The sequence below is a fragment of the Arvicanthis niloticus genome, chromosome 2 (genome assembly GCF_011762505.2).
Source record: "Arvicanthis niloticus isolate mArvNil1 chromosome 2, mArvNil1.pat.X, whole genome shotgun sequence".
Lineage (NCBI taxonomy): Eukaryota > Metazoa > Chordata > Mammalia > Rodentia > Muridae > Arvicanthis > Arvicanthis niloticus.
Genome location: NC_047659.1, coordinates 1,980,059 through 2,004,613, shown reverse-complemented (window position 1 = coordinate 2,004,613; position 24,555 = coordinate 1,980,059). Strand labels below are relative to the sequence as shown.

Below are 24,555 nucleotides of genomic sequence, written 5' to 3'. Positions count from 1 at the left end.
TGCTGACACAGAGGGGACACCTGTAAACACACAGAAAAACAGTCACTATCATATGATATAAGTCTTTTGTCCATCTGTCCATTCTGTGCAAGGAGCCTGGGGCTTACTTACTTGTAGGTCCTCAGCACAGTGCTTGACTCTTGATGAATGCTACCAGCCAGGCAGATTAACCTGGCTCTCACTACTGCCATTTGTGTAGGCGAAAAACAGCTGGACATCTTCTTTCATCTACTAAACTTTCCTGAGTATGCAGTGTGGACTAAGGCCTTTTTTCTTTCTCTTTCAGATAGACATCCCTAGTCTTGAAAGCATTCTGTAAGCCATTCTCAAGGACCAACCTTGTAGCAGCCAAACTGACTACTGAGTCTCATTTGCCCTTTGTCTTGTAGCTGTTGTCGCAGATGAATGAAGTTACAGGCCTGGAATGTAACTCAGGGGGGTGTTCAGTGTCCAGTGTAGGGGTATACCATGGCTGGGGGGAAGACGGGAGGAGTGGATGGTTCATGGAGCACCCTCATAGAGGCAGGGAGAGTGGGATGGAATAGGGGGGTTTCTAAGGGGAGGCCTAGAAATAGAAAACATTTGAAATGCAAACAAAATATCCAATTTTTAGAAAGAATTAAAAAAATAAACCAGATTCACTTCATACTGACCTTCCAAGTTGGAAATTCCTGCAATAGAGGTCCAGCATCCCATTACCTTTGTCATTGTCAGGATACTAGTGGGAGTAGGTTTGATGGAAATATCCTCTCAAGAATATTCACAGAGTCAATGCTTCTTGTGGAGCATCTGAATGAAGTACCAAGTTCAAGATTAGTTCTGCATGAACTTCCCAAAGACAGTGGAGTGGAGCAAGAAGAAAGTCAAGTAGAAGGCATCCATTTCCATCTCCTTCAGCACCTTTCCTCAGGACAGGGTAACTTGGTTAGGTAGAAGAAGGGAGGTCCTGAGAGATCTGGCCCTCATCTGCTCAGAGAAGGTGCCAGGCGTATTGGGAAAATGTGGGTGACAGGGGTGTATTGAGCAGCATGTAAAGTGAATAAGTAAAAAATATATTCATACAAAAATTATATTACATTCTTTAACAGAATGGGAAAATGTATTGCTCTACTAACTCTAGGGTGGATACACTGGCAAACACTTTAACATCTAGAGTGACTAGATGTTGTACAGCAGGATACCTTTGTCATTTACATATACTGTGTACACAGCAAAGATAAATAAAATGGAGGACTTGCAGCCCAATGGACTCTGCTCACCTTTTCCAGAACTCTTGAGGCCTCTGTTCACCCAGGTCTCAGGGCTCATCCAAAATGCAGTCCAGAACAAACCCTGGCCAAGTTTTCCTGGGTTCCTGGCAGATGTCTGCCTCAGGCTGCAGAGGCACTAAAGGGCCAGACATGGCCTTCAGAGAGCAGACATTCTTTCAGCCATTCCAGGCCTTCTGCCATCCAAATGCAGACTTATGCAGAGGCCTGTCATCTCAAAAACAATCTCTTAGGTAATCCAAAAATGGGATGTCATCCTATAGTCGTGATGTGTTGGGTAGACCATACAAGTTTACTAACATCTCTATGACTGTTTTCCTGACTTGAAATTGAATTTTGGGATGAATCATCTGTGGAGTGGTTGCTAAGAATAAAATCATTGACTAACATAAATAATACAGCTTTACATACATGGGTTTAACATTCTAGGTGCCGTGCAATTAGCTGCAGGAATTAAAAACAAAAACCAAACCAAACAACAGGAATACTAACCACAACAATTTTAAATACAAACTGTTGAGTGCTGGGATGAAAGGCATGTATTAACAATGAACAGCTTTGTAGGTATTCATAATATAAAACAAAAAGACATACACTCCTATTGCAGTTGTAGCAGTTGCAGCAGAGATTGCTGTGTGATATTGTGTGCTGCTTCCTTTCCCCAGATAGCTCAGGCCTCCAGTCCTGTACCAGGTGTGCTGGACATAAGAGTAGCCTAGTTGACCTGCCTGCTGCCATGGCATAATTCTGCAGCAACCCTTCTTTTGGTAAACAGGAGTCTGAATCCAGTTGGCCCATTGTTGGGGCATCCAGGAACCTTCAGGGCAGGAAACTACCAAGACACCATCAGTGAAATTTCAAAAGAGAAATCACATTGGGAAAACATGTGCCCTAATGGGAAGAAAAGGCCCTCAAACTTCTAATGCATCAACAATCTTCCCCTCTTCTGTTGAGCTTTGCATGGTGATATTATGTGGCTCAAGGTAGTAGTCAAAGGCACATGTCACCCCGCAAAAGCCAGACATGACTACACTGTTACATCTGTGAAGTTATGTGGCATTATAGCACAGATTCAGCACATCCAGGATAAGAATGCAGAAGCCACAATGCCAAAGGGACTCCCTCCTGAACTTATGGGCCCATTACAATTGAGGTTTAACCTGACCTCAGGCCATCCCACTCCCTGCCTAGCATCCTGATTCTTATGTATGATATGAGTACAGTGTCATGGTACAACCCCCAACATCCTCATGCCTGGACTTGGGAATTGAGGAAGACAGTTATTGGAGAAGTGACAGCTATGAGGCTACAATGTAGTAGTGCACCGTCCAGGTTGACCTTTGCTCACTGACGGCCACTTATACAATTGTCTGTTTGTATTTGAGAAAGGAAGGATGTGCACCTTAATACTTTGAAGAAGAAAAAGTTTACAATTTTACATTTGACCTTTAGTTGAGCCCCTATGTTCCAAAGAAATGGGAGCTTTCCTTGCAAAAGATAGGATTGTAAACCAGAGATTTTGTGAAACACATGAATGTGTATATGGAAACAATGCCCACTATGAAGGAATGGACATTAAGAAAATACTATCCATGTTTTATACAGTTAAAGGTATAGGAGAAAGATATTGGCCTCTGGGAAACAGGGAAAACCCGGGAAGTGGCCTGTATTTCACATGAATTGGCTCAGGTGGTATATTTATTATTGAGAACAATTTCCCACATTCATGGTCTCTAGAGATTTGGGTGCTAAAGAATTTTTTTGTACCCATGTCAGGGTCCTAACCAACTCTTTCCATCTGAAGCACTTCACTTGTCATGAAGCAGAGAGAAAACTCTAACTTTGGATGGAGAAGTTGCCAAAGGGTATTCCCTGGGTCATATGGGAGGCTCCAGGAAAGAGCACCCCAGAAACTGCACAATTTGGGGACAGCTATTTAGCAGGTAGGTCATGGCAGTATCCAGTGACATCATCAGGAATGCCTTCCTTGGACATTCTCTTGTATCTAGGAAAGAAGTAGAATCTTCTGTGATGTCAACTGTGTTGTGGTGACAACAACTGCCTGTGGGATAGTTCTTCAGTGCCTTTTGGTTCACAAACAGGCATGTTTTCCAGGCTGCTTAGGCTTTTTCGGAAAGAGAATGGTGATCAAGGAGAGACCACTCCCAGTAAGAAAGAAGCTGGCCTCCTGTCTTGTAAGAAAGGAAGACTGAAATCATTCTGGGGAAGGCACAGTGAGTCCTGGGTAGAGTTGGGGAACTTTCTGGAAGAAATAGGCTTGACCTGGGCCTTCCAGGAGTATGCCTTACAAGCTGGAGTCTTGGGATTTCTCAATGGTAGAACAATAGTCAAGAATTTCTGATTATTAGTTTGACAGAGAGCCAGGTACTGACAAGCCTGCAGCTACTTTTCTGGGAGCTATTTAATTTCGTTTTGAGTGGCAAAGAATGCCATCAGTAGGAACTATGAGATTAACAGTGTGTCTGTTCTTGGTAGGAGTTGAAGCCCTTCATCATCTAGATTACTACAGGTTAAAGGAGTCTCTGAGGACAAGAACAGAGAAGGATGCTACACTGGTCATGTGTGGGGTCTCAGACACTTTGGGTTTCAACACACATGATTAGACCTTGATGGTGCTAAGCAATGTGAACTCCAGGATTTACCTGCATCACATCTGATATGAGCTGACAATGATCCCTAAGTCTGTATGTCTGAGGCATATTATGGATTTCAGTGCATAATACTCTCTGTAATAGAGAGTGTGGCATATGTATGACAATGGTGGTTGGGAAGAGGGATATAGCTGAGCAGAACAGCTCAAAGATAGCTTTTCTGCTCCTTCTGGGATTCACCCTGTCTCTAGCCTTTCCTCTTCCTCACCCTTCTTTTGTTGGTAACAGAATGGTCTCTGCTGCCCCTGGGCCATCCACTCTGCAAATTCATTTGTGTTTATTCATCTCCAGACTCTGCTAGGCAAACATCATCCCAGAATTCCACCATCAGTAACTGGAATGAGATGACGAGATTGGAAGAACTGAAATTGAAGATCAAGAAGATGAGCTTTGAGGAGGAAGAAATTAGTCAAATGCTGAACCTGTACAATTATAATGATTTGAACTACAGGTAGTAATTATGCTCAGTCCCCTGTTGACTGTATTGTACCCTCTCTATTAACCCAAGATTTCCTCTCATCAAAGGAGTGTGTCACCTCTAATCATGCATGTTAGAAAGCCCTGACAGATGTTGTGAAGTAGGATATTTGACCTTGAGGTACTTGGAGTTTGATTGGTTCTGTCCACAGCTGGAAGGACTTGGTCAGATTTGCTGCCTCTCAGTGTGTAAATGAAATGCCTGCAGGTCATCACTGCTTTCCTCTGAGTTTGGTCCTTATACTCTGAGACTATGGCACCTCCCTGGATTTAGTTGGCATTCTAATTGTGTTTGTGGGTGGGTTGGTGTGTATGTGTGTGAATGTAGTTGTGTTTGTGCTGTTCAGGATCTGAGGCTCTGCAACCTTTGATGGGGTTTGAGGATTTGTCAGATACACAGTTTGCAGGTCAGGATAGTGTTGAGTCAGTAGACAACCAAATTGTTCAACTGGGTACTTTGCTCTTTGTGTTTGCACTGGTGACACATAGGAATCTCCTGGGGAGGAAGTGTTATTAAGCCTCTCCCTGGAAATACTCTTCTTGTCCTCTGAGAATTCATGTAACAATAGAAACCAAGGATTGAGAGACCTGCCTTAAAAATAAAAGAAAAGTCATCAGAAAAATCTATTGGGCCCAAGATTGTGGCGGAGACTAGGAGAAACTTCTCACAGAACTAGTGTATTCCTTCAGGCTCACATGAGATGCTCTTGGAGGTCTGCTCCCTCTGTTTGGTCCCCTGGCTCTGCTGTCCTGTGCCAAGGATTATAAGTTTAATCAGCACCAATAGGCCCCATGTCCAAAGAGCAAGGCTGTGGCATATATTATTGGCTGGGGTAGTCCAGGATACAGCCATTCTGCACATGACCCTTACAGAAATATTTGCTCTGTGTGCCATGCCCTAACACAGGATGAACATCGAATTCAACATCATTAATAGAAACCACGAAAAGACCATTATGAATATCCAGAAAATGACAGAGTCAGTAATTGATGCCATGGAGAAATACAAGGACCTCATTGAAGAAAAATATTCCTACAGGTGAGTGACTGACAAAGCTGAGACCCCAGCACTAGACAGGGAATGCTTCTGTCCTCCTAGGACTTTGAACAAACGTAAGGGCTCTGATTCTATACTGTTTCTTAACAGGAACCCTGCCTTGAGGCAAGGGTCATGGATTTGTACCTCTTGCACTCAGGTGTCCGAAGTCTGAAGAGTGTAGAAGTGGATAAGTTTGTAAGACCTTTCAGTCTTTATTCTACCAAATTCAGGATCCTCTACATAGAAAATATTTTCACCTCGATGGGAATATCAAGCAACACTGAACCTCTATGACTCTGACAATAGATTTAAAGATCTGAGATCCATGACAAAAATGGAAAGAGTGTATTCCTGTTGGGTCTTCTCTCCTCTGTCAGAGGGGAATTGCCCTCTACCTGCTGATGGTTTTCTAGTACCAGGGACATATAAGCACCCATGAGGAACATTTCATCTTCCTTGATGGACATAAACCCGCTTGCTGTCAACTCTTACAGAAGTAATTTCAGTCTGGGGAATGTGGCTGGTCTCTGGATGTGACCTGCCTCTAATTGGTGCTGATATGTATACTGGGGACTCTAGTCTGAGGCTGTCTAGGGACTAGGACACTTGCAGGGATGATGGTACTGGGAGAAGTGACAGGCAAATGGAAGCTGGCTGGGAATCACCACTTTGTTTGTGGTTCAGCACCAGGCACTGCCAACTCCTTAGAGAATGTTCTCAACTGAAAGACAATGTCAGGATATTGCTGCAGAGCGGGAACAGAAATCTGCTGGTGGAGCAGAGTGAACCACAAGTGTCCTATGGAGAAGAGAAGAGCTTCTGTGATGAGGCCAACAAGAACATCTATGTCCCGGGCGCCAAGCATCAGCAGGTAGGATGAAACATCAGAGGCAGAGTGTCCTCATGTCTAACCAGAAACATAGACAAACCAGTGTCACTGTCCACCAACTTATCTAGGCCCTCACCTAGGTCTCATCCAAGTGATCATTTATGTGATCATTTAAAAGGCTTTGTGTGGACGTAGCCTTTTTCAAAAACTCCATGTTTACAAACTAAATGCTCTATAGGTCTTCAACCCTGTCAGAAGTCCAGAATGACTGAGTTAACTAAAATTATGGGAAGACTAAGCATAGCTTCTAAAACTTAGCCAATTTATAGAGACCACTGAACACCCGAAAAGCCCCTATACTAGCGAACTTTGGAGCATCAAATCTTCAGCCTTCTGGCCCAGAGTTATCTGACAAACCTTAGTGATGCAGAATTATTAAGGGATGATTACTCTGTCTAGGCAGATATAATCAATCGACTATTCTGCAAGTGTGTCCTTTTCTGGACAGTAATTTGTCTGTAGATGGAAAGAGGCAATTCTTGCCTCGTGGCTGTCACCGCACAACTAGAGTAACTCCAAGGATGCTCAATTTCTTCTTAGAATCCACGACAGGAATCTGTCAGGAGCAGACAGGTCTCTAATCAAAATGAACATTAATATAGAAATATTTGTAATGTCAATTCTATGGACTTCTGACGTTTTGAAAACCAACTATCCATGTAAGGTAACCTGGACTGTTGTCTGTTAACTCCTCTCAGCTATTTCTAACTAAAATACGGAAAACACCCTAACATTAAACTCAAACCATGAATTTGCTATAGTCCCTTAACTCATAGGCTAACCATCCAAAATCAGTTTAAAAAGTTAAAGAAGGACTGGTTCTAAGCCTTGTATTCCTAAATGTGTTATACAGGCACAAGGCCATGACAGTATCAATATTCATCTCACTTTTATATCAATATGAAGGTCAATGCCAATGAAATCCTTAAATTTGAAATCAAAGTTAATTTTGTACCACTTAAGAAATTATAACTTCATCTTGATATTAATTATACAGATTGCTACCAATAGGTTATGGCTATGCAATAAGTCCTAGCTAATCCTCCCTGTTCCAACAAAACCACTACTTTTCCCTAGAGAGGCAGAGCTGTTGAGGCCCACACTCTGCCTCAACACTTTGCCTCAACGCTTTGGGGCTAAGTGCTCTGGTCAAGAGAGAGAGAGTGGGGCTGCAGGGGCAGGAGACTCGAAGAATGGAGACAAGACAGGGTGTGATGAAATCTCTTTCTACTTTCTCAAGTCTCTCTTCTTGAAGTGAATTCTGAGGTATTTATATACACAAGCAGGAGAACACAGGTGAAAACACTTTACCACGTGCACCATACAGCTGAGGTCACTAAACAGCAAAACAAGCTATGTGGGATAAAATCAGAGTGTGCTTCAGCTGTTATAGGCTTTTGAAAATCAAGTCTTTCATCAGGGTATATGGTTCCAGATGGCTGCAAAGTTGATCTAGCCACTTTCTACTAAAGTCGACTCCCAACAGGTCCCCCTTTTTAAATTTTTTCAAAAGGGGAGGCTGGGAAAACTTACGGAAACCGTGCCTGTCAGAGTCCCCTACTTCCAGCCTGTAATATCGGACCTGTATGGGTTTACCAAAGCCATCAGTTTGTTGAACAGCATGAAACCGAGAGACAAGAGACTTAATATCTAAACTGTTGATATAATAGCAACACTCTTTAAGGCAACACACAACTTCCCCTGTTGGAGAAGTGAAAGGTCTAAGCCTTATACCCACAAATTTATGCCAATGAAATCCTTGAAATTTGCATCAGCTTAGTAACAATTATACAGATAAAGACAGCCTAATATTAATCACCTCAGTCCCCAAGTCCAGGGAATTGGGCGCCGACTCTTCATTAACTTCTTCAAGCTGAACATGGGCGTTGACTTTTAGAAGAGGAATGAGGGGAAGGGTAAATTGATAAGCATCTGAAGTCTGTCTTAACTGCATCCAGCTGGAAGTCCAGGGCATCAGTGAACATGCAGGTGATAAGATTCATTCTCCAAAGCTGTGTATTCTGCAATATACAGATCTCAAAACAAGTCTTAGTATCAAGATAATTATTTTGATTCCCTGAAATCTAGTATTCTGAAGGCCTACCTCTGTCATGTCTGATCCATATAATTCTGGAAGACATAACTACTACCTTAATGACCTCATCAGAAAACTCACAGAAAAACCTTTTTTTCCAAATTAACCTTTCCTTAAGCCAGTAACCAGAAAAACCTTTACATTGAGTTTTTATCCAGAAAAATATAACTATATAACTCAAAATCACACCCATTTTGAAAGTTAAATCAATTAACGTTATCATTCTGCTTAGCTCTCTGTCTAGAGCAGCCTTCTATTTATTTCTCATGTCTTTAAAGCCTTTTTCATCTGTTTTTACTCACTTATTTCTTGCCCCATTTTCGTTACTATAACCTCTATTTATTTATCTGTTTGGCTCTCTTGACTCAGAGCAGCCTGTAATTTACTCCTTGCTTCTTTAAAACCTTTTTCATCTGTTTCTGCTTACTTATTTCTTGCCCCGTTTTTGTTACTACAATCTTTATCTATCTGTTTGGCTCTCTTGACTCAGAGCAGCCTGCAATTTACTCCTTGCATCTTTAAAACTTTTTTCATCTGTTTCTGCTTATTTTTTGCCCCATTTTTGTTACTATGCAATCACCTTTGTTTCACTTCCGAATTCAGCCAGCTCCGTCAGTCGACTGGTTCTCCAGCGCAGGGTGTCTTCCACTGTATCCCGCTTACTGGAGTTCAAAAGTTGAGACTCTGTCAGTCGGACTGGTTCTCCAGCGCAGGGTGTCTTCCACTGTATCCTGCTTACTGGAGCCCCACGTTGGGCGCCACAAATGTTGAGGACTTGCACTCTGCCTCAACGCTTTGCCTCAACACTTTGGGGCTAAGTGCTCTGGTCAAGAGAGAGAGTGGGGCTGCAGGAGCAGGAGACAAGACAGGGTGTGATCAAGTCTCTTCTATTTTATCAAGTCTCTCCTTTATCAAGTCTCTCTTCTTTATCAAGTCTCTCTTCTATTTTCTCAAGTCTCTCTTATGTCTCTCTTATTGAAGTGAACTCTGAGGTATTTATATACACAAGCAGAAGAACACAGGTGAAAACACTTTACCACGTGCACCATACAGCTGAGGTCACTAAACAGCAAAACAAGCTATGTGGGATAAACAAGATATTTATCAGAGTGTGCTTCAGCTGTTAGAGGCTTTTGACAACCAAGTCTTTCATCATGGTATATGGTTACAGATGGCTGCAAAGCTGATCTAGCCGCTTTCTACTGAAATCGGCTCCCAACACAGAGCAATATCAACCACCTTAGTCCCCAAGCCCAGGGAATAGGGACACTGACTCTTCTTTAACTTCTTACTTTGAGAGAAAAGACCTGAGTGGATGGTTTTCAGCTGACATTCATTCTAAAACCAAGAAAAAAGCCAGATTCAAAATTAAGTGTTTTAGTTAGGAGAGATGACAGAGGTTCTGGTTATTCAACAAAATGATGGACTGGGTATTAGGGCGATCTTTTACCTCACTGGTACAATTAGGAATGATTATGCACTAATTGTAATTTGAGAGAAAAGTTTTATTTAAACAGGAAGGGTGATATGTAGGAGGAGAAGGGGAAGGAGTACCGAGAAGAAGAGATGGAGCAAGGAGAGGAGAAGATGAAGGAGAGGAGAAGCTAGGTGATGAGAGAGAGAAAGAGAGAGAAAGGGGGGGGCATGGAGGCAGATGTTCACATGTCTCCACCAGTCAAAGATAGTTCATATATCTAGGTTGGGTATTGGGTTACACTTCTGATTGAACATTACCAAACTCATTAAGCCTTTGATTAACATTTTAAAAATTCTATAAAAGCAAAAAGGAAAAGGGGGCATGGGATAGGGGTTTTCTAGGGGCGGGAAATGGGGAAAGGGGATGGCATCTGAAATGTAAATAAAATATAAAATAAAAATTTTAAAAATTAAAAAAGGAAAGTGAATGCTCTTGCTCTGCTTGAGTCTGCATTTTTAAGGGCAATGGGTTGGCTACACACCACACCACTGCCTGCCATTAAGTTTGAAGGGTGCTAGGTGGAAGCCCTTCTTTAGCATATCACAGGGCTTGGAAAGATGAAGAAAAGACCTGTATCTCATTTGCTTTACAAGGATCATGTGAGATTCCAGGTAGGAGGTAGTTTTCAGGGATGAGAGCATAGTGGAAATGACAAGTAAGTGGATCTCACTGTTGCCTTTGGCAGATGTTGTTCTTCTTCTCCCTCTGCCCTTTTCCCTCTATCTCAGGTTGGTCTCTTCAGGCATCATAGATCTTGATCCACAGTGACAGAGCCTCAGTAGCAGCTTGTCAGTCTTGTTATCTCTGAGTGCTGCTATAGAGGTCATTGTTCCTGGGCCTCACAGTTTGGCCTTACAGTCTAAAGCTGGCTGGATGAGCAGGGATGTGGGAACAGATTCTCACAAGCTGAGGTTTCTTTTGAGAGATTTGAGTCTTCAAAGAAAATTTCTGCATATATACCCACCCCCATTCTGACCATGAAAAGTTTTCTCTAGGGCTTTTTATTTCTCTAGGAAGAATAGCAATGATGTAGGTCTCCCTTGAAACATCTGCTTTGCCTAGACAAATGACCTTTTCTTCAAACATGAGAGATTCCTCATTGTTTTCTGCTCACTTATGATTTTTGGTGTTACTCTGTGTGTGTGTGTGTGTGTGTGTGTGTGTGTGTGTGTGTGTGTGTGGTGTTAGTGTGGTGTTAGTGTGTTTTTTCAGACATGAAGCTGTGTGTGTCTTGAGATGCCAAGTTTAATGATAAAAACACTCTGAGATTTCAGTTTGTTTCCATGAAACATCAAATACAGCAGTCAAATTATTCTGCATCTCCACCTAGCTCTCAAGAGAAACAGGACACAAAATATTCTTGTAAAGTCAGATTTTCAAATGATTAGGGGCAAATCTATTGATTCTCATTGAAGTCCTTTGGAGCAAATCAAAGGAATATGGTCCATGGAGGTAAGGGAAAGATTGTTGTATAAAATCCATGCGTTTATGTCCCTTTTCTGCTCTTGGTGAATAGTCAAGGCTCACTGGATTGTTGGTTGCTCACTGTGTCTTCTTAGCATTCCAGGTTGTTTTCCTCATTGTCTGCTACCATTTATTTTCCAGCTACTTCTGCTTAGTAAAAGTTTGCCTTCAAGTCTGTCTTGGATTTTATTCCTTGAGAGATTGAGTTGCTTGGAGCTGTATCTGCATCCAGCAGAAGTCCCAGGGATGTGGTGCAAGAACAGGGGTGTTTCAGGAGCCCCTTGAAGCTCAAGATCTCTAAAGCAGTCACCCTGTGTTATCTGTGTAGCATTCTGCAACTACTGGTATTCAAAATAGTTTCCTCTCAGTTATAATCAGCCTCAATGGGGGTTGAGAATAATGAGGAAATTCAGACAGGTCTGGTAGTATAAAATCGGGTAGGTCTGTGAGAAGCCTTTTGCAGAAAGTGGAAAAGAAGTCCCCTTTTACCCAGCGAATTAGAACAAGTAGTAGATGTACACAGAGCAACTAGGGCACATCAGGGTTGTAGTGGTCTGCAGAGCAGCCCTGAAGGAGAAACTATCCAGATGTCCATTAGCTAAAGAGTGAAAATGCACCATTTGGTGCAGCCCTTCCATGGACTATTGCTCAGTGTGAGATAATCCAAACAAGCATTTGGCATTTCAACTAGTCAGCATTATCTTACTCAAAATATCCTTGACACAGTCAAATGATGGGGAAAAGTTTTACATTTTTCCTAGTTATGGGGAATTCTTATTATTGTGGGCTCATAGCTTTGGACACCAAGTCAGTCAGGCTATGGTAAAGGGAGCTCCTATTGGAAGAAGCTGTTTACTTGGGGACAAGTCTGAAACAGTGAAGAAGAACAAGAAGCTAATATACCACCAGCAGGTGATCCTTAGCTGGGAAACAAGCCTACTCTACACAGCCTTGGAAAGTTGCTAAGGCAGATTAGATAATAAGCCAAGAAGCCTGATTCCAAGTTAGGTTTAAGAGAGAAAAGCATATCATTGACTGCATTGTCCATATGCTATGCCACTATGTACCTATCCCATGCAATATTTGATATTTTTATACCTGAAAAATATACTGGGCAATTTTTATATTAGCCATAACTGGGAAACTAAACTGGTCACTGCAATATACCATGCTCGTATTGTGTGAACACATATATTTTGTGTGTTTGAGAGTGTGCCCTACAAAACCCATAGACATACAGGTGTATGTTCTGTTTCTTCATGACCATCACCTTATAGTTCAGTGGAGTAATTTTCTTTAACACACTCTCGCTGATTATAGGACCAGAGCAGTGCCCATGGATTTCATGGGAGATGGTTTCTCTGGGTATTTTCAGATAAAGGGACTGACAAGTGGAACACAGGCAGGTTCCTGCACTGGAGAAATAATCATAGTCTTCAAGTCTTGGCAGGTTTTTTATAAGACATCTACATGGTTTTCTAGGTAACTCTCATGTGTCTTGAACTCAAATTCAGACATTGCTACAATGTTACTACTCAATATAATATACATGGACTACTGGAAAAATATAATTTTTTTTACACCAGTAGAGTGTGTAGTTCACAGTTCAGTTTCTAGCAGTTTTTAAAAGCTAAGAAAACGATAAAGCCTGGGTACTCTATGACACTTGGGCATCAAGGAATGGCCTCAGCTGATGGGTCATGCTGGACTGTCCAGCTGAGTAGAACTGGTGTTGGAGGGAGAGCTGAACTGACAAATCCTTACCAGGTCTTTGGCCCTTCCTTCCATAGGTCTAAAATGTTCCTGCAGAAACTCAAACATCGTTCAGACCAGGACAAGATCTCCCACCAAGAGAACTGCTGTATGAGGTGCACTGAGTGTGTGCAGCAAATGCACCACTATGGCATCTCATCCCTGATCACCATGGCAATCGTGGGCTGCAGTTTCTTCTTTATATTGCTTTCTTTGGCATGAATAGGCCTTAATTTCATCTGGCCACTAGCCCAGCAAGAGTGCACATTTGGAGGAGTTCAGGGCAGTGCTGAGGCACATCAAGAGCTGCTGGGCATCAAGGAAGAGTCAGAGTGAACACTTTTCTTGCCCTGATGAAGAATAACTTCATGGATATCTGTTAACAAACTTGCAGACTTTAAGCCAAAAACTGTAACATGTCTTATGCTCAGTCTTAGGAGGACATATTCTACAAACACAGACTCCAAAAAGAGAAGACCTGCTTACATTTCTCTTGAAAAGATTATTTCCATCAATAACTGCTTTCCTACTATGTTGCCAAGGCCAGCCACAGGCTGTAAGTCTGTGCTGCAAAATGAGCAGCCAAAGAATGCTGCTTCCCACAGTTCTAGAGTTTAGATTTTGGTTTGAGTTTTTCTAACTTTGGTTATTTGTTTTATCTTGTTTTCATTTGAAGTTTGTTATTGATTTATTGTTGTTTTGTTCTTGTAATTGATTTGATATTTTGATAAGTCTATACACTGTACATATTGACTGCTTGGTTTCAGTCACTTTTGAGTAAATTGAATGTAGTCTTATGAATGAAAAAGTGATCTTTTAACTCTTCACTTATAAGAACTTTCTTTATTCAGGAGTGGTGTCACCATGTTGAAATTCCACACCTATTAGACAGAGATGGATGTCTAAATTCTCTCAGGGCTTGGGCTTCTTAATTACTTCCTGATCTGGTTCGTCCAGGTCAGTGAACAGGGTCTATCTAGCAAGAGTGAGACTGTTGGGATGGAGGGGCAAGAGGCACAGAGAATGGAGACAAGACTGAGACTCTGATGAAGTCCCATTTATTGCAAGGAAATTCTGGGTACTTATATCCTTTACCAGGTGACTTACAGCCATGGACAAGCAGAGGAACACAGCTGAAGGTGCTTTTCATGTGAGCCTTGCAGCTGGGGACAATAAACAGCAAAACAAGATATGTAAGCAAAACAAGATGTTTATCAGAGTGTGCTCAGCTGTTGTAGGCTGTTTGCAAAACAAGTCTCTTGTGTTGGTATATTGCTCAGATGGCTGCAAAGAGGGTAGCCACTTTCTGCTAGTAGTTGGCTCCCAACAAATTTCCAGCCAGACTGAGCTACAAAGGTGTTGGGAGCCCACCCCTAGCAGAAAGCAGCTATTCTCTTTGCAGCCTTCTTGGGCCATGTATATATGTAGGTTGATTCTTGTCCACCCTAAATAAAGACTTGTTTTTCTAGGCTGATATTTTTGCAAGCAGCCCACAACCACTGAGCACACTCTGAGAATCATGTTGTTTTCCTCAGACATAGCCTGGACTTGTTGTTTAGTGTCCTCAGCGGCTAGTCACTAGTGGTTAAGTGTCTCCAGCTGCACTCCCCTGCTTGTGCTTATATACCCATAATTGTGTTTCAATAAAAGAGACTTGATCAGAAAACTGGCTTGTCTTCATTCTTTGCATCTCTTGCCCCTGAATCCCCACTTTCTCCCTTGTAGAACCCATTGATTGACCCTCATGGCAGGTCACCTGGCAGGCAATATGGGGCAGTGAGAACAAGAGGCTCCTTGAGGGACATTATTGAAAGAAGGGTCTTTGACAGGAAATTCAAAAGTGTAACAAAGGTGGTCTCTGCTGGAACCTGCTGCACTGACACTGGTAAGTCATAGTATGAGAATGGGGCAAGAAATAAGTCAGCATGACCTATATGTGGAACAGATGAGAAATGCTTTAAAGACGAAAGGAGTAAGGGTGAAATTCAGCATTTGTTGTCATTTTTTATTTCATTAAAGACTTATGTCTTTGGATTCCTCAAGTAAGAACTATTGATGAGAAAAGATGGCATAGAGTTGGAGATGCACTTAAAGAATTTTACAGGCCATTTGGGCCTGAGAAGGTCCCAGTTACTGCCTTTACATAATGGAACTTGATAAATGAAATGATCTCACAAAGTGTCTGTCGATAGTGGTGGTTGTTGAAGAGGGTGAAAAAAATTAAAAGACAGTGAAAAGAAAGAAAAAAGAAAGGAAAGAAAAAGGTTGATCCTTCCAAGGAAGATATAGATTTAATTTCTCTAGATAGTAATGATGATCAGGGAGGGACCTCTCCAAGGTCATCCAGTAGGCCCCAAAGTTTGGATCAGACTTTAGAGACAGAGAATCCAAGGGGGAAGGAAGCCAAACCAAATAGAGTCCCTCAACCCAAAGAGAGAAATGACTTAGCAGTTCAAAGAAAAAAGATAAAATGCATATACCCAAAATTAAAATCCAAAATAAGACCAAAGGATGATAACTATTTGTCTGAGTCAGACTCGGATAAGTTGAACTCAGGTACTGAGTCACCTTCAATGGTGTTCTTATTCTTCCCCACTGCTTTGACCAGCCATGTCTTTTGTGCTTCCACATGAACTTTAAAATTGTTTTCTAATTCTGTGAAGAATCAAAATTGGCACCTTATTCACATTGCATTTTGTTTATAGATTACTTTTCATAGAATGATCATTTTCACAATATTAATCTTACCAATCTCCAGTTGTGGGAGATCGTTCTGTGTTCTAGTGTGGTCTTCAATTTCTTCAGTGTTTTAGTGTCATTTCAGATGGCTTTTATGTCCTTGGTTAGGTTTACTCCAAAATATTCTCTTCTTTAGGCTTCTGTGAATGGTTTTGTTTCCTTGATTTTTTTTCCTCAGTATATTTATCATTGTTACATATGCTGGCTAGTTTATGGTCAACATGTCATAAGCTAGAATCAGTTGGAAAGAAAGACCCTCAATTGAGAAAATGCCTCCATAAAAATGGCCGACAGGCAACTCAGACTGTTTCCTGAATAATTATTGATATGGATGGGTCTGGCCCACTGTGTGTGTTGCCAACCCTAGGCATTGTTCTGAGCTGTAAAACAAAGTAGGCTTGATGAGGAGTGAGCCAATAAGCATTGTCTCTCCATAACATCTGCTTCTGTTTCTGCTTCCATGTTTCTGCCTATGTTTAGAACATAGTCTTCATGCTGACTTCCAGGCAAATGAATGTTGTTGAAGAAGCAGAACCTAAACATAACAAGTGGATCATAACAACCACATAATACAGTATCATGGTTTCAAAGTGAACATCACAGCAAAGTGGTCACCACAGGAGGTCACAACAACATGTGGTCGTAATTATCTTTAGAAGAAACAAAGGCATTTTGCCATTTTGGAACAGGCATAGTACACAGCCCTTTGAGTTACGGTTATTTATTAGGTATAGGAAATTCGAGAAATGTATTTAATCATAAACAGCAACGAACATAATATTTCTTTAGTATAAAATTGTTTTCAAGCCTAAGATGGAGGCAGGCTGGTTTATCAATATTATCTAAATGGCTATTTGTTTTCTAGGAGAGATTTGAAAGGGTGTGATTTCAGATACAAGGAGAGGGAAAGAGAGTCTTAGAAGAGTTGGTGGAGCTGAAAAAAATAAGTATTGTATGAAAAAAACATTTTCAATAAATGGAAACTAGAAAAAGGAAGAAAAACTGGCTGCATTCTTTCAATTTGAAATTTGAGTGAAGCTAACTTCAAAAATAAAAGATAAATTAATATGGCAAAAGAAATTCTAAGACTGCATGAAATGATCTGTATTGACCACATTTAATGAGGTTTTCAGTGAGAATTAGAAGTAAAATGTAGAGCAAATAGATGTAGAAAAGTGTGTGAGAAAATCTAAGGATTAAGACTAAGTGGTAATTATTAAAGAAACAAGTGCAGTTAAGAAACCTAACAACAAAACCCTGAAAGTTTGGAGTGGTGGGTAACTCACTGCACCCCCAACATTAAAATCAGAGGACAGTAGGTGGTTTGCTCTTTCCTTCAACCATGTAGGTATAAGGGAAAAAACTCTAGAGAGTTGGCAAAAACAACTTTACTTGTTGAGCCAACAAACCACCTGATCACCTCAGTCACAGAACTGAAGAAGCTCTGAACCTATACTGAAGTTCATGTGTATATCTGTCCATCACTCATAAAGAGGTGATTCTTTTTACTCTCCGTTTTGACAACACCAGTCTTGAGATGCACAGGATTACTTCCTCCTCAGTCTTAGAAGTCACACTATTTAGGGGAGATTCACCAGAATCAGTTACTCATCTGAAGAAACATTTTCTAATATACTGTGGGATCTACTATGGTAAAAGTGCAACATCTATTTGTAGGGGACAGTTCTGATGTTAAGGTCCTGTTCTCAATTGTTTGTTGACCTGTCAGTAAAAAATGCCATGGGCTAATTGCAGAGCAGAAGGTACAGGTCATTGGAAGAAATGCGGACCAAAGGAAGGGGCATGAGAATTGGAGAAAAAAGAACAACGCAACAGTGTGAGGTATCAAAAAATGTCCACAGAGTCTGCTCCTACAGGCAGCTGGTCAGGGGCATTTAGCAGGGAACAGATGTGACTGAAAGGCTAAAATGTAAGGGAGGTGGAAGAGGTAGAAATAAATTGACAAAGACAGCCTTTTCCAGTCTGAAGATATTAAAACCCCTGGAGACAAGTAGAAAATGAACAACAGTGTGTGTGTGTGTGTGTGTGTGTGTGTGTGTGTGTGTGTGTGTGTGTCTGTTTGTCTGTTTGTCTGTTTGTCTGTGTTTTAGCCTCAGATTTAAGGGAAGCTGGGAGGGTGCTGGTATCAGAGTCACTTCCCAGAGTAAAAGCAGAAGGTAGAGCAAAGATACAGGCAACATCTACCATCCCTCTCACTTGCTAGCCTTTAATGGAAATATTCACCCCACAGTCCTGTGTCCTCTGCTGCAGGCTCCATCCCTCTGGGCTTGTCGGAAGCTTAATCTAAACACTGTTTTGATGACACTTCAACATGATTTATTTACCACTTCTACCACTCAGAGTGTTCTCAATTCTGCATTTCATCTGATAAAGCCTAATCTGCACTGTCATGCAGGATGAGACATGAGAGATCTGCTCCAACCCTGACAATAAGAGATCCTGAGGCATGATAAAAAAAAACCCACTCTAATACCCTACCTGGAGGCCTCAGAGTTTAAACATTGAACATGCCTGACCCAAGTATGTGAACCTATAGGTCTCAAGAATCTTCTCTCTTTGGTTGGGTGTGATCCAGTACATTTGTGTGATACAGCACACAAATAAGGAGTAAAGTCCAGGCAGGGGCTAGATAGATGGCTGATTCATTTGATAATTTGTTTTTCAGAGGACCTTAAGAGTGATGATTAACAATCCTCTGTCACTTCAGTTCCAGGTGGAATCCACTGACCTCTTCTGGCCTTGAGAGAATTGCATGCATGTAGTGTACAGACACACAGCAGGTAAAACACCCATACATATAAAAGAAATAATGCAAAAACAGAAACAACACCCTAACCAAATTTAAAAAAAAAAAAACATCAAATACATTGTCCAGGCCAAGAGAACAAAATTCATCATCAGTAGAACAACAACACCACCAAAACAAAACAAAACAAACAAACGAACAAAAACACAACATCTCCCAATAGGTCTTGGAATTCATGATCTCTGCTGTGCAGTTATAAGTGATGCTACCTTTCAAGGAAACAAGAGGCATACAGCTCTGTGGTTACTAATTTTTTGATACTCCCTTAGTAATTAATTTTATTTCTTGGGATGTATTAGAGAAACACTCCTATGTTTCTCCTCTGTTTTTTCATCATGAGCATCCACGGAGTAGTACATTTTAACATAGCTGAATTTATGACCACAAATATACAGCATGGATGTGTTTTTCAGCATGAATTTGGGATCCACAAAGTGTGTCACACTATCCACATCATAAGCACAATTCTTTGTGTAGCTCTGACTGGTTGGGAACTAGTAACAAAGCGTAAGCCACATTATACTTGAAGAGGTCCATACTGTATCTGAATAGATTTTTCTATCAAATTATCTACCTGTTGTTTCACAAAGTTAGTCAGCCTATGTAAGGCCCAGAAACCAAAAGGAACAAGTAAAAATATCCCAACTAATGGTCTTAAAATGAAAGGAAGTAGGGTTAACAATCATGAAGGGGTTGAAAATCAATTCTTGTACCAGCTCTCTTCTTTGTCCCTCATGTTCTCTTTAACCATCCCTGTCTTAATCTATGTAAAAGCAACATTCGTCTTTAGGGCTGTACAAAGTCTAGACCTGTACACAGTCTTTTCTATTGTAAAAGAGTAAATCAAGTCCAATAATGTCCTTTGCATTTTTGGAGGATCACTTCAGACAGCAAAACGAGGGATTTCTACAGATTAATGATGTCAGTCTATAGTCTTTATTATGAAAGACTCTAATTACAAAACAGTAAAATGGAAGCCTTGCTTTCTGTCCTGTGAGAGGGCTGGACCGGAGCCTCTCTGAGTGAGGCACCATAGAGCAGGCAGTAGGACCTGGGTCCTACATAATTCCAAAAGTGACATCCTTAGACACCTCTCCATACCATAGAGCTGGAAGGGATGGTGGTCACAGGACCAGGAGCTCCTCTGCCTAGAGTGATAGGGTAGCATTGATGGCCAGGGAGTTAGAGCAGAGGGAGAGGCCCATGAAGAAGCAGCCAGGAAGGTCACTTCCAGCCTGGGCTCCTGTCCCCATGACCTGAGTGTTTGAGATGCAGCTGCTCCTCTTGCTGCCACTATATGGTAGGCAGGTGAGAGGAAGAGTGCTGTGTGAAAGTCCCTGGGTCATGGAGGGACTCTGACCTGGAGATTCTGGATGAAGCTTGGTCTCTGTGGCCACTGGATTCTGAAGACCAGTAGATGGCCAGTTATAAGAACCCAGGTGAGTTGTCCTCAGTGGTCAGTAAACCAAAACCACTGCTTTCCCACCAGACTACGGAACCATCCTATGTGACACTGAGGTGCCTGGACTGTTGCCCCTTGCCCTCTCAGAGCCTCATACTCCCTTTTGAGAATGAGAGGCTGGTGTTCAGGTTCCTAAGGGTTGTTTAAATAGGATGCCAAATCCTTGGAGACAACGTTGGTCTCAAGTGTGCAGCTAGCTGTTGTTGAGCACCCCTTTGTGCCCCATATCTCACTCTGGTTCCAAGAGTACCATGTCTGCTTCATGGTTGTTCTGCACATGGGTGGGCCTCTAAACCCAGGGTTAGGAAGTTGTAATGAATGAGGGAAGGACTAGGAAAGGGAATCTGAGGTCATATGGCAAAATTTGGGAAGGGTGGGCTGGGCTAAATATGAAATTATTTACTTTTAAGTATTGGCAACATGGGTTCTGTTTGTTTAATAAAGGTTTATTGGGTTGGAAAAACTCACGTGTGGGTTATGTGGAGCCTAGGTTTGTAGGATAAGACCCATCCTGGGTCACCAACACCCTCCTCCCTCTCCCTAGGGATTTAAGGCTAATGACAAGAAAGCTCATGAGAAAACACAGTGGGCCAAGTTGTGTGTCTGACACCTGGAACAGACAGCATTGCCTTCGTCCATGTTAATAAACTGATTTTTACAACAACAAAACCCAAAACAATAAAATCTGTAAAAATGTGGAGAGAGCTCCCATGTTCTTCCTCTCTATGAGTAATTTACCCTTGTAGCAGTGACTTGAGAGCAGACAATACCAGGAGCTCTGCTGGGAGGTGACAGAAGATTCAAAAATGTGGTCAGACAGCTTAACCAAAACAGGAAGTTTCAGATTCAGCGAGAGACCTGGGCTAAAGGGACTGTGTTGCAGAAAGACTACAAAACCACATGTAGTTATCTGGCCTCTCAGCAACCCACCAATATACATATTGGCACAGACATGCATATCCCCCTCCCCTAGACACAGCAGAAATCATAAGTCAGCAGGAAACAATAAGGAGACCTCAGGACTGGAGAAACCATTGAATGTAGAAAAGCTGATGTTTCAAGTGAGACCCAGGACTCTGCTATCCATCCCTTAGGGACTAAAAATGCTTAGTGAGCAGCTTCTTCTGCAGACTAGGTTGAGAGAGTTGGAGAAAGCTTTCTCTTGAAGCCTCACATCTCTCCCACTAACCCTCAGCCAGAGAGAAGCCTTTCTTCACACATCCCTGTTCATCCAGTCAGCTCCTGAATAGAAGCTCCAGGAGAGAACCCTAGCAACATTGACATGAAAAAGGATTGACAAGCTGCTACTCAGGCTCTGTCACTGTGAACCAAGGTCTAGGCTGGGTTAAGAGACCATTTTGCAATGCAGGGGGAAAGGGAGAGAAAATATACAAAATGAACCCCCCCGAAAATAGAAAATGAGAACCACACATTTTGAAATTTCACTGGGCTCCAAGACTTACAAATGCTTCCTACCTGTGACCTCACATGACCCCTACCAACAAATGAGCTGCAGTCCCTGACTACATCACTCAAAGCTCTGTGCTCCAGTCAAGGAGGCACACAAAAGGAACCCCTGTAGCATAATGGCATGTGAGTATGTAATGTGTGTTCACCCTATCTATCTTAATGAACTTCAGTTTGTAATTGAGTAGGAGGGGTTGTTTGCCAATCATGCAGTTTCTTGAAAGAGGCTAACTCCACACAAAGTTTTGTAAATGATCACAGAACAACTTGATGAGACATAGGAGAGTGCCTGGATAAGGTGGAGGATGGTTCTACGGGCTTGACTCTGTTTATTAGTCATGAGGGCAACCTGCCCCTGATGCTTCATTCATCGTACCTATTGCTGCTTGGTACATAGGTCATAGATCTTCATGCTGGCCTCCTCACAGAGCCCTGTTGGTTCCACACAGCACACTTCCATGTTATCTCTGGCCCTGAGGGAGTCATTAAGTCTATGTCCTCAGCATTGAAAGCAAGAAACTCATAAAGGAAGGCAAATAGTTTGGAGGAAAGCCAAGAATCCCTCTTTGTTTCTAATGTCCTTCCTGCCAGCCATGATAAGCACTTTTCCCTATAGATCATAGCATCTACATATGCAGTAACTAAAGCATAGTGGTGTCCGATATTTGATAACAGGTCTTTGTTTTCCACCATATATTTGGGCTATAATTCTTGGGTCCAAATTGTTTCAGTTACAATAACTGCTGAAGCCCCTGTGTACCTGGGTCCATGTTTAATGAAGATTTCCAACACATCTAGAGCATTGCATCAGAATCTTACATGAAATGTGGGGTTTCTATTAGGTCTAGACTGATCTCTTTCATTATGCTTGTTTTCAAATGCAGTTACAGATGAGCATTTGTGGGTCATCAGCTGGCAAGATGTTAGCAAGATTGATGCCAGGAGCATTTTGAAACCAGACTCAAGGATGGTTCACATGTGCATTAAACAGCCAGGGTTCTCATGTTCCTTTGAGAAGAGCCTCAACTGCATGGGGTGAATGTAAGTATAAGATGCTAACCCAGAGTTAACTTCTCTGCTTCTTTCACTAGAATACTGGTAGCTACCACAGCTCTTAGAAAAGTGGACAAGCCAGACAGTACATGGTCCAATAGCTTGGACAGGTGTAGTACACTGTGATTCCATGGCCTAAAATGTGTGGTTCCACACCCTTTGCAGTAGCTTTTGTTTCATGGGCCTGTAGATGAAAACATTTGGAGGTATCTGGAAGTGCTAGTGTTGGAGCCAATATCACCTGTCTTCAAAGCCTCAAAGATGATTTGTGCAAACTCATTCCAGATTAGAGAACCAATAGCCTCATTTGTGCTGGGAAGTTTTTGTTAGGAGGTTGTTAATGATTCCTTCTATTTCTATAGGGGTTATTGGACTGTTTAGTTAGTTTGCCTTATCTTGATTTAATTGGGTATGTGGTATCTGTCTATAAAATCATCCATTTCATCTAGATTTTCCAGATGTGTTGAGTATAAGCTTTTCTAGTAAGACATGATAAATTTTTAATTTCCTGTTTTTGTTATGTCTCTCTTTTCATTTCAGATTTTGTTAATTTGGGTACTGTCTCCGTGCCCTTTATTTAGTTTGGCTAAAGGCTTATCTTTCTTGTTGATTTTCTCCAAGAACCAGCTCTTGATCTTGTTGACACTTTGTATCTAGCTCTTTGTTTCTATGTGGTTGATTTCAGTGCTGAGTTTGAGTATTTCCTGCTATCTACTCCTCTTAGATAGGTTTGCTTCTTTTTGTCCTAGAGACCTCAGGTGTGCTGTTAAGTTGCTGGGAGAAGATGACCCCAGATTGAGTATGAAAGCACTCAGTGCTGTGAATTTCCCCCTTAACATTGCTTTTCTTGTGTCTCAAAATTTTGGGTATACTGCGTCTTTGTTTTCATTGAATTATAGAAAGATTTTCTTTATTTCTTCGCAGTGATACTGCTTATAACAATCCTTCTGTTTCCCTGGATAGGTAGACATAATGGAAGACAGGCAGGCTTTGTGGTACAAGGGGAGGATCTTACTCAGTTGCAGAGGAATGTGAAAACTGGAAGAACCATTGGGATCAAGCAGAGCAGGATAGATGCCATTGATGTTGGATTCTGCAGGGTTCTCAGCTGGCATAGGTATTGGGATGGGTTTCTTATCTATGTCCCTGGTTAGAGCAGATCTCCTGGGAGACAAGCAAGCTTGGAGATCCAGTGTCAGGATCTACCCCAGTTGCAGATGGAGGTTTAGACCTGAAGGATGATGGAGTTCAGAGAGTGGGGATACGTCCAGAATCAGCTGGGCTCTGTGATTATCCAGGCTTGGGTGCATATTCTGGCAGGTGTCTCACATGTGTCTTCGATTACCACAGAGCTCTGATATACAGGAGGTCTATGAGGTGTGGGAGTGGAGCAGGCATGCTGATAGAACTGGGTAGATGTGCAAACTAGAATGCTAGACTATACTTTTTGAGGGTCCTCTTTTGAGTATCTGGAAGGCTGTGGCTCATTATCAGAGAAGATGATGGTAACTTTCAGTATATGGAAAAATTCTCATGCCTACAGTGGGTAGGGATAATCTGACACACCTGTGACATGTGATTCTCTTCCCTATTCAGTGGAATATTTGCTGGTCCAGTGGGAGACAGGTAGCATTCCTGTTTCCCCTTGGACTGAAATCTTTTGATTTCAACATCAGTTGGCCTATGGGATTCTTCAGGACTTAAAAGTTACCATGGGTCTATTCAGAAGTCAGTTGCTCTTTCCCCAACTTTAAGTGTTACCCTAGGATCCTCAGAGCTTAGAGCATGCAATCTAGGGCAAAGCTATTTTTTTATCCATAGGAGTTGAGTGTGTTTTCTTCCAATTAAGGCTCTTATTTTTACAATGTCCTTTC

At 41.7% G+C, this 24,555-nt stretch overlaps 1 pseudogene; it reads left to right on the top strand.

Moving 5' to 3' along the window:
• The first annotated feature begins 3,372 nt into the window (after positions 1 to 3,372).
• LOC117702777 (uncharacterized) lies at positions 3,373 to 13,366 on the top strand (annotated as a pseudogene).
• The last annotated feature ends 11,189 nt before the right edge of the window (positions 13,367 to 24,555 follow it).